The sequence below is a fragment of the Psammomys obesus genome, unplaced genomic scaffold, assembly GCF_907164565.1.
Source record: "Psammomys obesus unplaced genomic scaffold, mPsaObe1.curated_primary_1811, whole genome shotgun sequence".
NCBI lineage: Eukaryota > Metazoa > Chordata > Mammalia > Rodentia > Muridae > Psammomys > Psammomys obesus.
The window spans coordinates 8,245,308-8,256,064 of NW_026591872.1; the positions used below are offsets into that span (position 1 = coordinate 8,245,308).

The window sequence follows — 10,757 nt, forward strand, 5'->3', positions numbered from 1 at the left end:
TAATGATACAAAATTGCTTAAACCACAGTGAGAAATTGCCATAAATTCACTGCTTCACTATACTGGAATTTGTTGGAATAATTTTGTTGTTGTAATTGTGGTTTCTCTGTCTGGGGTACATAGATGTTTGTTCACGTATCTTGTAAAAAGCCAAAAAACAATTAGATTCATTATTGGCATCATATTAAAATTTTCATAATGGTTCTGACATAAAAAAATAAAAAAATAGTAAGCCTTCCTATAAGGTCCTACTTAGATTCTCCAAATACTAAAATTATATTTATCTTTGTAGAAAATATTTATAGTAAAATTCAAGCAGAATGATGATGTTTGTAATTCAGAAAATCTTCATTAGCTGTAAACTTACTTTGAAATCTACCTTTGAGAATTTTCTAGCCTTTTAACAAAATAAATTTAAGAATGGTACATCTTTCTGCTTCTAGGATACCTCACTCAGGATGATCATTTCTAGATCCCGCCATTTGCCTGCAAATTTCATCATTTTCTTGTTTTTTTTTTTTTTTTTTTTTTTTTTTTTTACCAGAAAATATGCACGACTTTATTACAACAGAAACTTCCAATGTATAAGCAAAATAGCATGAAATTAGTGCCACTTGGTTGGGAAGTGTCACATCACATTCCTGTTCTGATGGCTCCTGGCCACACTGAGGATCGCAGAACCATCATAGCTGCTGCAAGACCATGCTTTTGATGTGGGGCTTCATTGTCAAGGCCGTAGACTTGTTTGAAAGCGTTTAGTGTGAAAAGAATCAATGTAGAGAGCAGAGCCTTGCTTTTCCAACAACAAAAAAAAAAAACCCTCAAAAAACAAAACAAAACTATGAACTAACCTAGCAAATTTTCTTCCAGTCTGCTAGAATGTTCTATGAAGAACCCTCTTCCATCCCCACCAGCACAGTGTGGGAAAGAAAGGGTGGCAGGGGGCCAGGACACTAGCGCTAGCAGGCTGTTCTAGTGACACTCTGAGCTCCGCTCTTTATCTGCTGGTGGTAGTAGGCGTCTTTTCTGGCAGCTGCAGCAACTTGATGGGAGAAGAAGATGCCACCACCCATCACCACTTCTTGAAGCCATCTTTTTTTGCGTTCATAGAAGAGGTCTGTCTTAGAGCTCCCCAAGTTGACAATCTTTGGGCAACCATCTCTATCCTTCTCCTGAATGGTGCACTCTTTACAATAGTAGGCATCGGAGACTCCGGGACCTCCACAGATCACACAGCGACCCTGGTACGATCCATAGTTACACTCATCACATATGCGAACCAGGGTGCAGGGACGCACATAGGAATCACAGATAACGCATTTGCCATCACATTTTTCACACAGTCTCCCGATAGCAACTCCAGCCTGCTTGGCAGAAAATCAAATCTGGGTGGTGTTTAGCCATAACTCTCTCCTAAACTGGCGACCGGAAGCTTGATTTTCTTGTTTTTAATTGCTGAGTAGTTTTCCGTTGTGTAAATATAGCACAATTTCTACATTCCTCCATTGAGCGACATCTGGGTTGTTTCCAGGTTCTTATGAATAAAATTGCTACAAACATGGTTTAGCAAATGTCCTAGTTGTGTACTTGAGCATATTTTGGATATATGTCTAGGAAGGATATACCTAGATCTTGAGGAAAACCTATTTCTAACTGTCTGAGAAAGCACCAGATTGATTTCCAAAGTGGTTGCACAAATTTACATTCCCACCAGCAGTGGAGGAGCTTTCCCTTTCTCCACATCGTCTCCAGCATGTATTGTCACTTGAGTTTTTGATATTAGTCATTATGATGGGTGTAAGGAAAAAATCTCAGGATCATTTTGATTTGCATCTCTGGGATGACTAAGGATTTTGAGCATTTCTTTAAGTGTTTCTCTGCCATTCTACATTCTTCTATTGAGAATTCTCTGTTTAGCTCTGTAGCCCATTTTTTTATTGGATTGCATGAGTTGTTTTTTTTTTAACTTCTTTAGTTCTTATTTATTTATTTATTTATTTACTTATTTATTTATTTATTTATTTATTTTTTCTTTTTAGTTACATTTTGTTAACTCTGTGTCCCAGCTGTATCCCGCTCCCTCATTCCCTCCCCAACCCCACACTCCCTCCCTGGTCTCCTCCCTGCCCCTTTCCAAGTCCACTGATAGGGGAGGACCTCCTCCCCTTTCATCTGACCCTGTTTTATCAGGTATCTTCAGGGCTGGCTGCAAAGTCCTCCTCTGTGGCCTAACAGACTGCTCCTCCCCTGGGGGGGAGGTCAAAAAGCCTGCCCTTGAGATCCTGTTAGAAATAGTCCGTGTTCCCCTTACTTTGGAAAACTACTTGGTTACTGAGTTACCACAGGCCATATCCGAGCAGAAGTTCTAGGTTATATCCATAGATGGTCCTTGGTTGAGTGTCAGTCTCAGAAAAGACCCTGTGCCCACATATATTTGGTCCTTGTAGAGCTCCTATCCTTTCCATATCATACTAACTTCCCTTCTTTCATATGATTCCCTGCACTCTGCCGAGGGTTTGGTTATGAGTCTTAGTGTCTGCTTTGAAACACTGCTAGGTAGAGTCTTTCAGATGCCTTTTGTGGTAGACTCCTGTCATAAGTTCAATGCACATCCCATTTGTCTTTCTAAATGAGGATTAATCACCTTCGCCTGTGTCCACTTTCTTGATTATCTTCTTTAAGTGTGTAGATTTCATTATGTTTATCATATCTTGTAGGTCTATATAAGCAAGTATATACCAAGTTTGTCTTTCTCCTTCTGGGATACTTCACTCAGAATGATCTTTTCTATATCCCACCACTTGCCTGCAAATTTCATGATTTCCTCCTTTTTGATTGCTGAGTAGTATTCCATTGTGTAAAAATACCACAATTTCTGTATCCATTCCTCCGTTGATGGACATCTGGGTTGTTTCCAAGTTCTGGCTATTACAAATAAAGCTGCTACGAACATGGTTGAACAAATGTCCTTGTTGTGTAATTGAGCGAATTTTGGGTATATACCTAGGAGTGGTATAGCTGGGTCTTGAGGTAGCACTACTCCTAGTTGTCTGAGAAAGCACCAGATTGACTTCCAGAGTGGTTGAACCAGTTTACATTCCCACCAGCAATGGAGGAGGGTTCCCTTTTCTCCACAACCTCTCCAGCATGTGCTATCACATGAGTTTTTCATCTTGGCCATTCTGATGGGTGTAAGGTGAAATCTCATGGTCGTTTTGATTTGCATTTCCCTAATGGCTAATGAGGTTGAGCATTTCTTTAAGTGTTTCTCTGCCATTCGATGTTCCTCTTTCGAGAATTCTCTGTTTAGCTCTGTTCCCCATTTTTTAAGTGGATTACTTGGTTTGTTGCTTTTCTGCTTCTTTAGTTCTTTATATATACTGGATATTAGCCCTCTGTCAGATAAAGGGTTGGTGAAGATTCTTTCCCAATCTGTAGGCTGTCTATTTGTTTTGATGACAGTGTCTTTTGCTTTACAGAAGCTTTTCAGTTTCATGAGGTCCCATTTATTGATTGTTGCTCTTAGAGCCTGTGCTGTTGGTGTTCTGTTCAGGAAGTTGTCTCCTGTGCCAATGAGTTCTAGGCTGTTTCCCACTTTTTTTTTTCCAACTGATTTAGAGTATCTGGTTTTATGTTGAGGTCCTTGATCCACTTGGACTTTAGTTTTGTGCAGGGTGATAAATATGGATCTATTTTTATTTTTCTGCATGTAGACATCCAGTTGGTCCAGCACCATTTGTTGAAGATGCTGTCTTTTTTCCATTGAATGGATTTGTTTTCTTTGTCAAATATTGAGTATTCATAGGTGTGTGGGTTTATTTCTGGGTCTTCTATGCGATTCCATTGATCCTCCTTTCTGTTTCTATGCCAATACCATACAGTTTTTATTACTGTTGCCCTGTAGTACAGCTTGAGATCGGGAATGGAGATACCTCCAGATGATCTGTTGTTGTACAGGATCGTTTTGGAGATTCTGGGTGTTTTGTTTCTCCATATGAAGCTGAGAATCTTTTTTTCAAGGTCTGTAAAGAATTGAGTTGGTATTTTGATGGGAATTGCATTGAATCTGTAGATTGCTTTTGGCAGGATGGCCATTTTCACAATGTTAATCCTACCAATCCATGAGCACGGGAGAACTTTCCATCTTCTGAGATCTTCTTCAATTTCTTTCTTCAAAGACTTGAAGTTTTTCTCAAACAGGTCTTTCACTTGCTTGGTTAGAGTCACACCAAGGTACTTTATGTTATTAGTGGCTATTGTGAAGGGTGTTGTTTCCCTAATTTCTTTCTCAGCCTTTTTGTCTTTGGTATACAAGAGGGCTTCTGATTTTTTTGAGTTGATTTTGTATCCTGCCACTTTGCTGAAGGTGTTTATCAGCTGAAGAAGTTCTCTGGTTGAATCTTTGGGGTCGCTCATGTATACTATCATATCATCTGCAAATAGTGACACTTTGACCTCTTCCTTTCCGATTTGTATCCCCTTGATCTCCTTTAGTTGTCTTATTGCTCTGGCTAGGACTTCAAGTACAATGTTAAAGAGATATGGAGAGAGTGGGCAGCCTTGTCTTGTCCCTGATTTCAGTGGGATTGATTTAAGTTTCTCTCCATTGAGTTTGATGTTGGCTATGGGCTTGCTGTATATTGCCTTTACTATCTTTAGGTATGTGCCTTGTATCCCTGATCTCTCCAAGACTTTAAACATAAATGGGTGCTGGACTTTGGTAAATGATTTTTTGGCATCTAAGGAGATGATCATGTGGTTTTTCTCCTTCATTTTGTTTATGTGGTGGATTACATTGATGGATTTCCGTATGTTGAACCACCCTTGCATTCCTGGGATGAAGCCTACTTGGCCATGGTGGATGATATCTTTGATGTGTTCTTGGATTCGGTTTGCAAGTATTTTATTGAGTATTTTTGCATCAATGTTCATAAGAGAGATAGGTCTGAAGTTCTCTTTTTTGGTTGGATCTTTGTGTGGTTTAGGTATCAAAGTGACTATGGCTTCATAGAATGAGTTTGGTAGTGTTCCTTCTGTTTCTATTTTATGGAATAGTTTGAGGAGAATTGGTGTTAGTACTTCTTTGAAGGTCTTGTAGAATTCTGCGCTGAAGCCATCTGGTCCTGGGCTTTTTTTGGAGGGGAGACTGTTAATGACTGCTTCAATTTCCTTGGGAGATATAGGACTATTCAGTCTTTCTACCTGATCTTGACTTAATTTTGGTAGATGGAATCTGTCAAGAAAGTTATCCATTTCATTTAGATTTTAAAATTTTGTGCCATATAGGCTTTTGCAGTATGACCTAATAATCGTTTGGATTTCCTCAGTGTCTGTAGTTATGTTCCCATTTTCCTTTCTGATTTTGCTGATTTGTATGGTATCTCTCTGCTTTTTAGTTAGTTTGGCTAAGGGTTTGTCTATCTTGTTGATTTTCTCAAAGAACCAGCTTTTTGTTTCATTGATTCTTTGGATAATTTTATTTGTTTCTAATTGATTGATTTCAGCCCTGAGTTTGATTATTTCCAGCCGTCTGCTCCTCTTGGGTGTATCTGCTTCTTTTTTTCCTAGGGTTTTCAGTTGGGCCATTAAGTTGTTTGTATGTGATGTTACGGATTTCTTCTTGTAGGCACTTAGTGCTATAAATTTTCCTCTGAGCACTGCTTTCAATGTGTCCCATAAATTTGGGTATGTTGTGCCTTCATTTTCATTGAATTCTAGAAAGTCTTTAATTTCTTTCTTTATTTCTTCCTTGACCCAGCTGTCATTGAGTAGTAAGTTGTTCAGTTTCCATGTGCGTGTCGGCTTTTTGTTGTTTCTGTTGTTGTTGATGTCCAGCTTTAGTCCATGGTGTTCCGATAGTATACAAGGGATTATTTCAATCCTTTTGTATCTGTTGAGGCTTGCTTTTTGACCAACTATATGGTCTATTTTGGAGAAGGTTCCATGTGGTGCTGAAAAGAAGGTGTACTCTTTTGAGTTTGGATGAAAAGATCTGTAGACATCTATTAGGTCCATTTGATATAGGGATTCTGTGTGTGCTTTTATTTCCCTATTTGGTGTCTGTCTGGTTGATCTGTCCCTTGATGAGAGTGGGGTGTTGAAGTCTCCCACTATTAAGGTATTAGGATCAATGTATGATTTAAGCTTTAATATTGTTTCATTTACGAATGTAGGTGCTCTTGTATTTGGGGCATAGATATTCAAAATTGTGTTGTCCTCTTGTTGGATTTTTCCTTTGATGAGAATATAGTGGCCCTCCTTATCTTTTTTGATTAACTTCGGATGAAAGTCTATTTTATTAGATATTAGGATGGCTACTCCAGCTTGTTTTCTGGAACCATTTGCTTGAAAAACATTTTTCCAGCCCTTTACTCTGAGGTAGTGTTTATCTTTGTTGCATAGGTGTGTTTCTTAGATGCAACAGAATGTTGGGTCCTGTTTCCGTAACCATTCTGTTAGCCTGTGTCTTTTTATTGGTGAGTTGAGTCCATTAATATTGATAGATAGTAGTGACCAATGCATGTTAGTTCCTTTTGTAATGGAGTCGATGATCTTACCTTGTTTGATTGCTTGTTTTATTTTCATTTTTGTTGGGATATTATCTGTATGCCCTGTTTTCTTGGGTGAATTCGTTTTCATTGGATTGGAGTTTTCCTTCTAGTATCTTCTGTAGGGTTGGTTTGCTGTATAGATATTGCGTAAATTTAGTTTTGTCATGGAATATTTTGTTTTCTCCATCTATGTTGATTGAAAGCTTTGCAGGGTATGGTAGTCTGGGTTGACATTTGTGATCTCTTAGAGTCTCCATGATGCTTGCCCAGGCCCTTCTGGCTTTCATAGTTTCTGATGAGAAGTCTGGTGTGATTCTGATAGGTCTACCTTCATATGTTACTTGGCCTTTTTCCCTTGCTGCTTTTAATATCTTTTCTTTGTTCTGTAGATTTAGTGTTTTGACTATGATGTGACATGATGTGTTTCTTTTCTGGTCTAGTCTATTTGGTGTTCTGTAGGCCTCTTATATATTTATGGACATCTCTTTCTTTAAGTTGGGAAAATTTTCTTCTATGATTTTCTTGAAAATATTTTCTGGACCTTGGAGCCTGGAGTCTTCTTTTTCATCGATTCCAATTATTCTTAGATTTTGTCTTTTCATAGCATCCTTGATTTCTTGGATATTTTGTGATTGGAATTTTTCTGATTTTACTTTTTCTTTGAGAGAAGTATCAATTTTTGCAAGTGTGTCTTCAGCTCCAGAGATTCTCTCTTCCATCTCTTGTATTCTGTTGGTGATGCTTACTTTTGTGGTTCCTGATCTTTTCTCCAAGTTCTCCAGCTCAAGAGTTTTCTCATTTTGTGTTTTCTTTATTGATTCTAATTCTGTTTTCATGCCTTGCACCATTTCTTTCATGTGTTTGAATTTGGATTCCTGTCTCTCTACAATGGACTCTATTTCTTTGTTCATTTCCTTTTTGTATGCCACTAATTTTTTCTCTACTTGTGCCTCTATTTGTTTGGCTATGTTTGCCTGTGTTTCTTTAAGGGTTTTGTCTATTTCTTCTTTCTTTACCTCCAATTGACTGGCCAACTCTTTGAAAGATTTGTTCATTTCCTCCTTATGGGCCTCAAATAATTGAGCAAGCATGGCTTTAAGGTCATTTTCCTGTGCTTCTGATGAATTGGAGTATCCATCGATTTTGGGGTTTGCTGGTGAAGTCATGATGTCCTGATTTATGTTGGAGGTGTTCTTTCGCCTACCCCTGGCCATTGGCTTATCTGAGACCTTCCCTGTTTGTTTTTGGATTCTGCCGATCAGACTGGTACTGTCTCTCTCTTGAGTCTGGAGAATTCTTCAGGAAGTTGAGAGAGGTCCCGTGTCCTTAGCGTATGCTGAGGACTAGCTGTACCTGTGGGAGGAAAGTACGCAGGCACAAACAGAGGCAAATGCAAGCGTGCGTGCGTGCATGTGTATATGTGTGTGTGTGTGTAAGTGGGTGTGGGCGTGTGTCTCGAGGGACAGAGTGATGGCTAATGTTGAACCCTTGAGTGTGTGGGAGGGGCTCTGCAATGTATATGTCGCAGGCGCTAGTGATGATCGCAGCGCAATTTCTGGCATTAACTGCCTTAACTCCTCAATTAGACCCACAGAGCAGGAACTTCAATGTTCCAAGTGCCCCTCTATTTCCCAAAGTGGGTATATGGGTGGGAGGGGGTTCGATACTTGGCTTCTGTTTTAGAAGGACCCAGGATCAGTGGAGCTGCAGATTCTCAAGGGTGCACTTACTTACAGGCAGTTCACTTGGCAGAGATCGGGGTATCTGGGCTCTCTGCTCTCTGGTTTGGCCCTGCTTCTTTGATGTGCTTCGCCAGTTCCGTGCTGCTGTCACTGCCAGGTTATGAGGTCTTGATGCAGCTGGAGATTTCAGGGTGTTCACATCAGTAGGAATCGGGGTAACCAGGCTTTCTGTTCTCTGGTTTGGCCCTGGTTAGTCTTAAACTGGAGGGCTGATGTGCCCCGCCAGCTCAGTGCTGCTCTGCCGCCAGGTTAGAAAGTCCAGCTGTAACTGGAGACTGGGTTGCTAGTCCAGATGCTTTCTGGGAAGTCCTGGGGTCTCTTTACTGTGCTCTCCAAGCTTCGGAGGCCCAGCGCCTGGTGTGTCTAGCTTGTATGGCGTTTCTGTCTGGTTTTGGTGAGTATATAGCGTATTCTCTGTCACTGTGGGATTAGGCGGGCCATACTGTCAGTGATGGCGCTCCTGTGGAGCTAGTATGGCGTCTAGCAGACTTGGGCCCTGGGAGGATGGTGCAGCCGCCGTGCGCGAATCTGGGGCTCCGAGACATAGTACTGCTGGCCTTTGCCGATAAAGGGCTTGGGGCTCCGCCTCAGTGGCTGCAGGCCCCAGGCAGTTAGGTCTGCGCTGAGAAAGGCGAGTCCGCTGTGCGGAGGAGGAGGGAGGTCTCACTTCTTTAGTTTTTTATATATTCTAGATATTAGCCTTCTGTCAGATATAGGGTTGGTGAAGATACTTTCCCAGTCTGGAGGCTGTCATTTTGTTCTGACAACAGTGTTCTTTGCTTTACAGAAGATTTTCAGTTTTATGAGGTCCTATTTATTGAATGTTGATCTTAGAGCCTGTGCTGTTGGTGTTCTGTTCAGGAATCTGTCTCCTTGGCCAATGAGTTCTAGGCTCTTCCCCACTTTTTTTTTTTTCTAACCGATTTAGTGTGTCTGGTTATACATTGAGGTCCTTTATCTATCTACTTGGACTTTAGTTTTGTGCGGGGTGATAAATATGGATCTATTTGCATTTTTCTGCATGTAGACATCCAGTTAGACCAGAACAACACACGGTATATACTCACTTATAAGTGGATACTAGACATATACTAAAGGATAAGCATACTAAACTCTGTACACCTAGAGAAGCTAAGCAATAAGGAGGACCCTGGGCAAGATGATCAATCCTTACTCAGAAAGACAAATTGGATGGACATTGGAAAAAGGAGAAAACAGGGAACAGGACAGGAAACTACCACAGAGGGCCTCTGAAAGACCATCCAGCAGTGTATCAAAGCAGATGCTGAGACTCATAACCAAACTTTGGGTAGAGTGCAGGGAATCTTTTAAAGAAGGGGAAGATAGTAAGATCTGGAGAGAAGAGGAGCTCCAAAAGGAGAAAAACAGAACCAAAATATCTGGGCATAGGGTTCATTTTTGAGATTGATATTCAAACCAAGGTTCATTCATGGATATAACCTAGAATCTATTCTAAGATGTAGCCCATGGCAGCTCAGTATCCAAGTGGGTTTCCTAGTAAGGGAAACAGGGACTGTCTCTGACATCTACTCAGTTGCTGGCTTTTGACCATCCCCCCTTGAGGATGTCTATTCTTGCCAGGCCACAGAATAATGCAGCCATTCCTGAGGAGACCTGATAAGCTAGGTCAGGTAGAACTGGAGGAGGACCTCCCTTATTAGTGGACTTAGAGAAGGGCATGGGAGGAGATGAAGGTGGGAGGGTAGAATTGGGAGGGAATAAGGGAGGGGGTGACAGCTGGGATAAAAAGTGAATAAATTGTAATTAATATATATAACAAAATACAAATTTAATAAAAAATTAATTTTAAAAAAATGATGCATCATTTCGTTTTCAAGATATTTCTTATTCAACCCTTAAGTTTCAAGATGTAAATTTATCTTAATAACATTCTTCTATTAGTATTTTTTGACAGGTGTTCTTCAACAATATTCTCTACCATTTATGTTGATTTCTCTTCTTGATTTTTTATGTTTGTTTTCTTTTACAATTAAGAATGTTAAATCTAATTTAATCACATGTAACCTACATTGAAAGATCATTTTATAAGCACTAAAGTTAATATAAACATTTATTTTTCATTCCCAACTGTGTTCTTGCATATTTTCTTATTCATAATCATCTATAAATAACTACTATGTATAATATATCTTTCTATTAATTTCAAATATGACAATACTAATTAAAATGATGCAGTCTAATCCAGTAAAAGTTGTGTCATTTGTATTACTTAAACTTATCTTCAAAAAGTGACCAATAATACTACTAAAGTGCCATTGAAAAAAATTCTGTTTCCATCACTTATTTTGTTTTCAATAAAATGGTTTGTTTGGACTTTATTGATCTATACATCAGAACCTCAAAAAATAGTGTGTGTGTGTGTATGTTATATACGTTATATATATATATATATATATATATATATATATATATATATATATAT

At 39.4% G+C, this 10,757-nt stretch overlaps 1 pseudogene; it reads right to left on the bottom strand.

The window, feature by feature from the left end:
- Positions 1-841: 841 nt before the first annotated feature.
- Positions 842-1,404, bottom strand: LOC129680542 (PHD finger-like domain-containing protein 5A; annotated as a pseudogene).
- Positions 1,405-10,757: the final 9,353 nt, after the last annotated feature.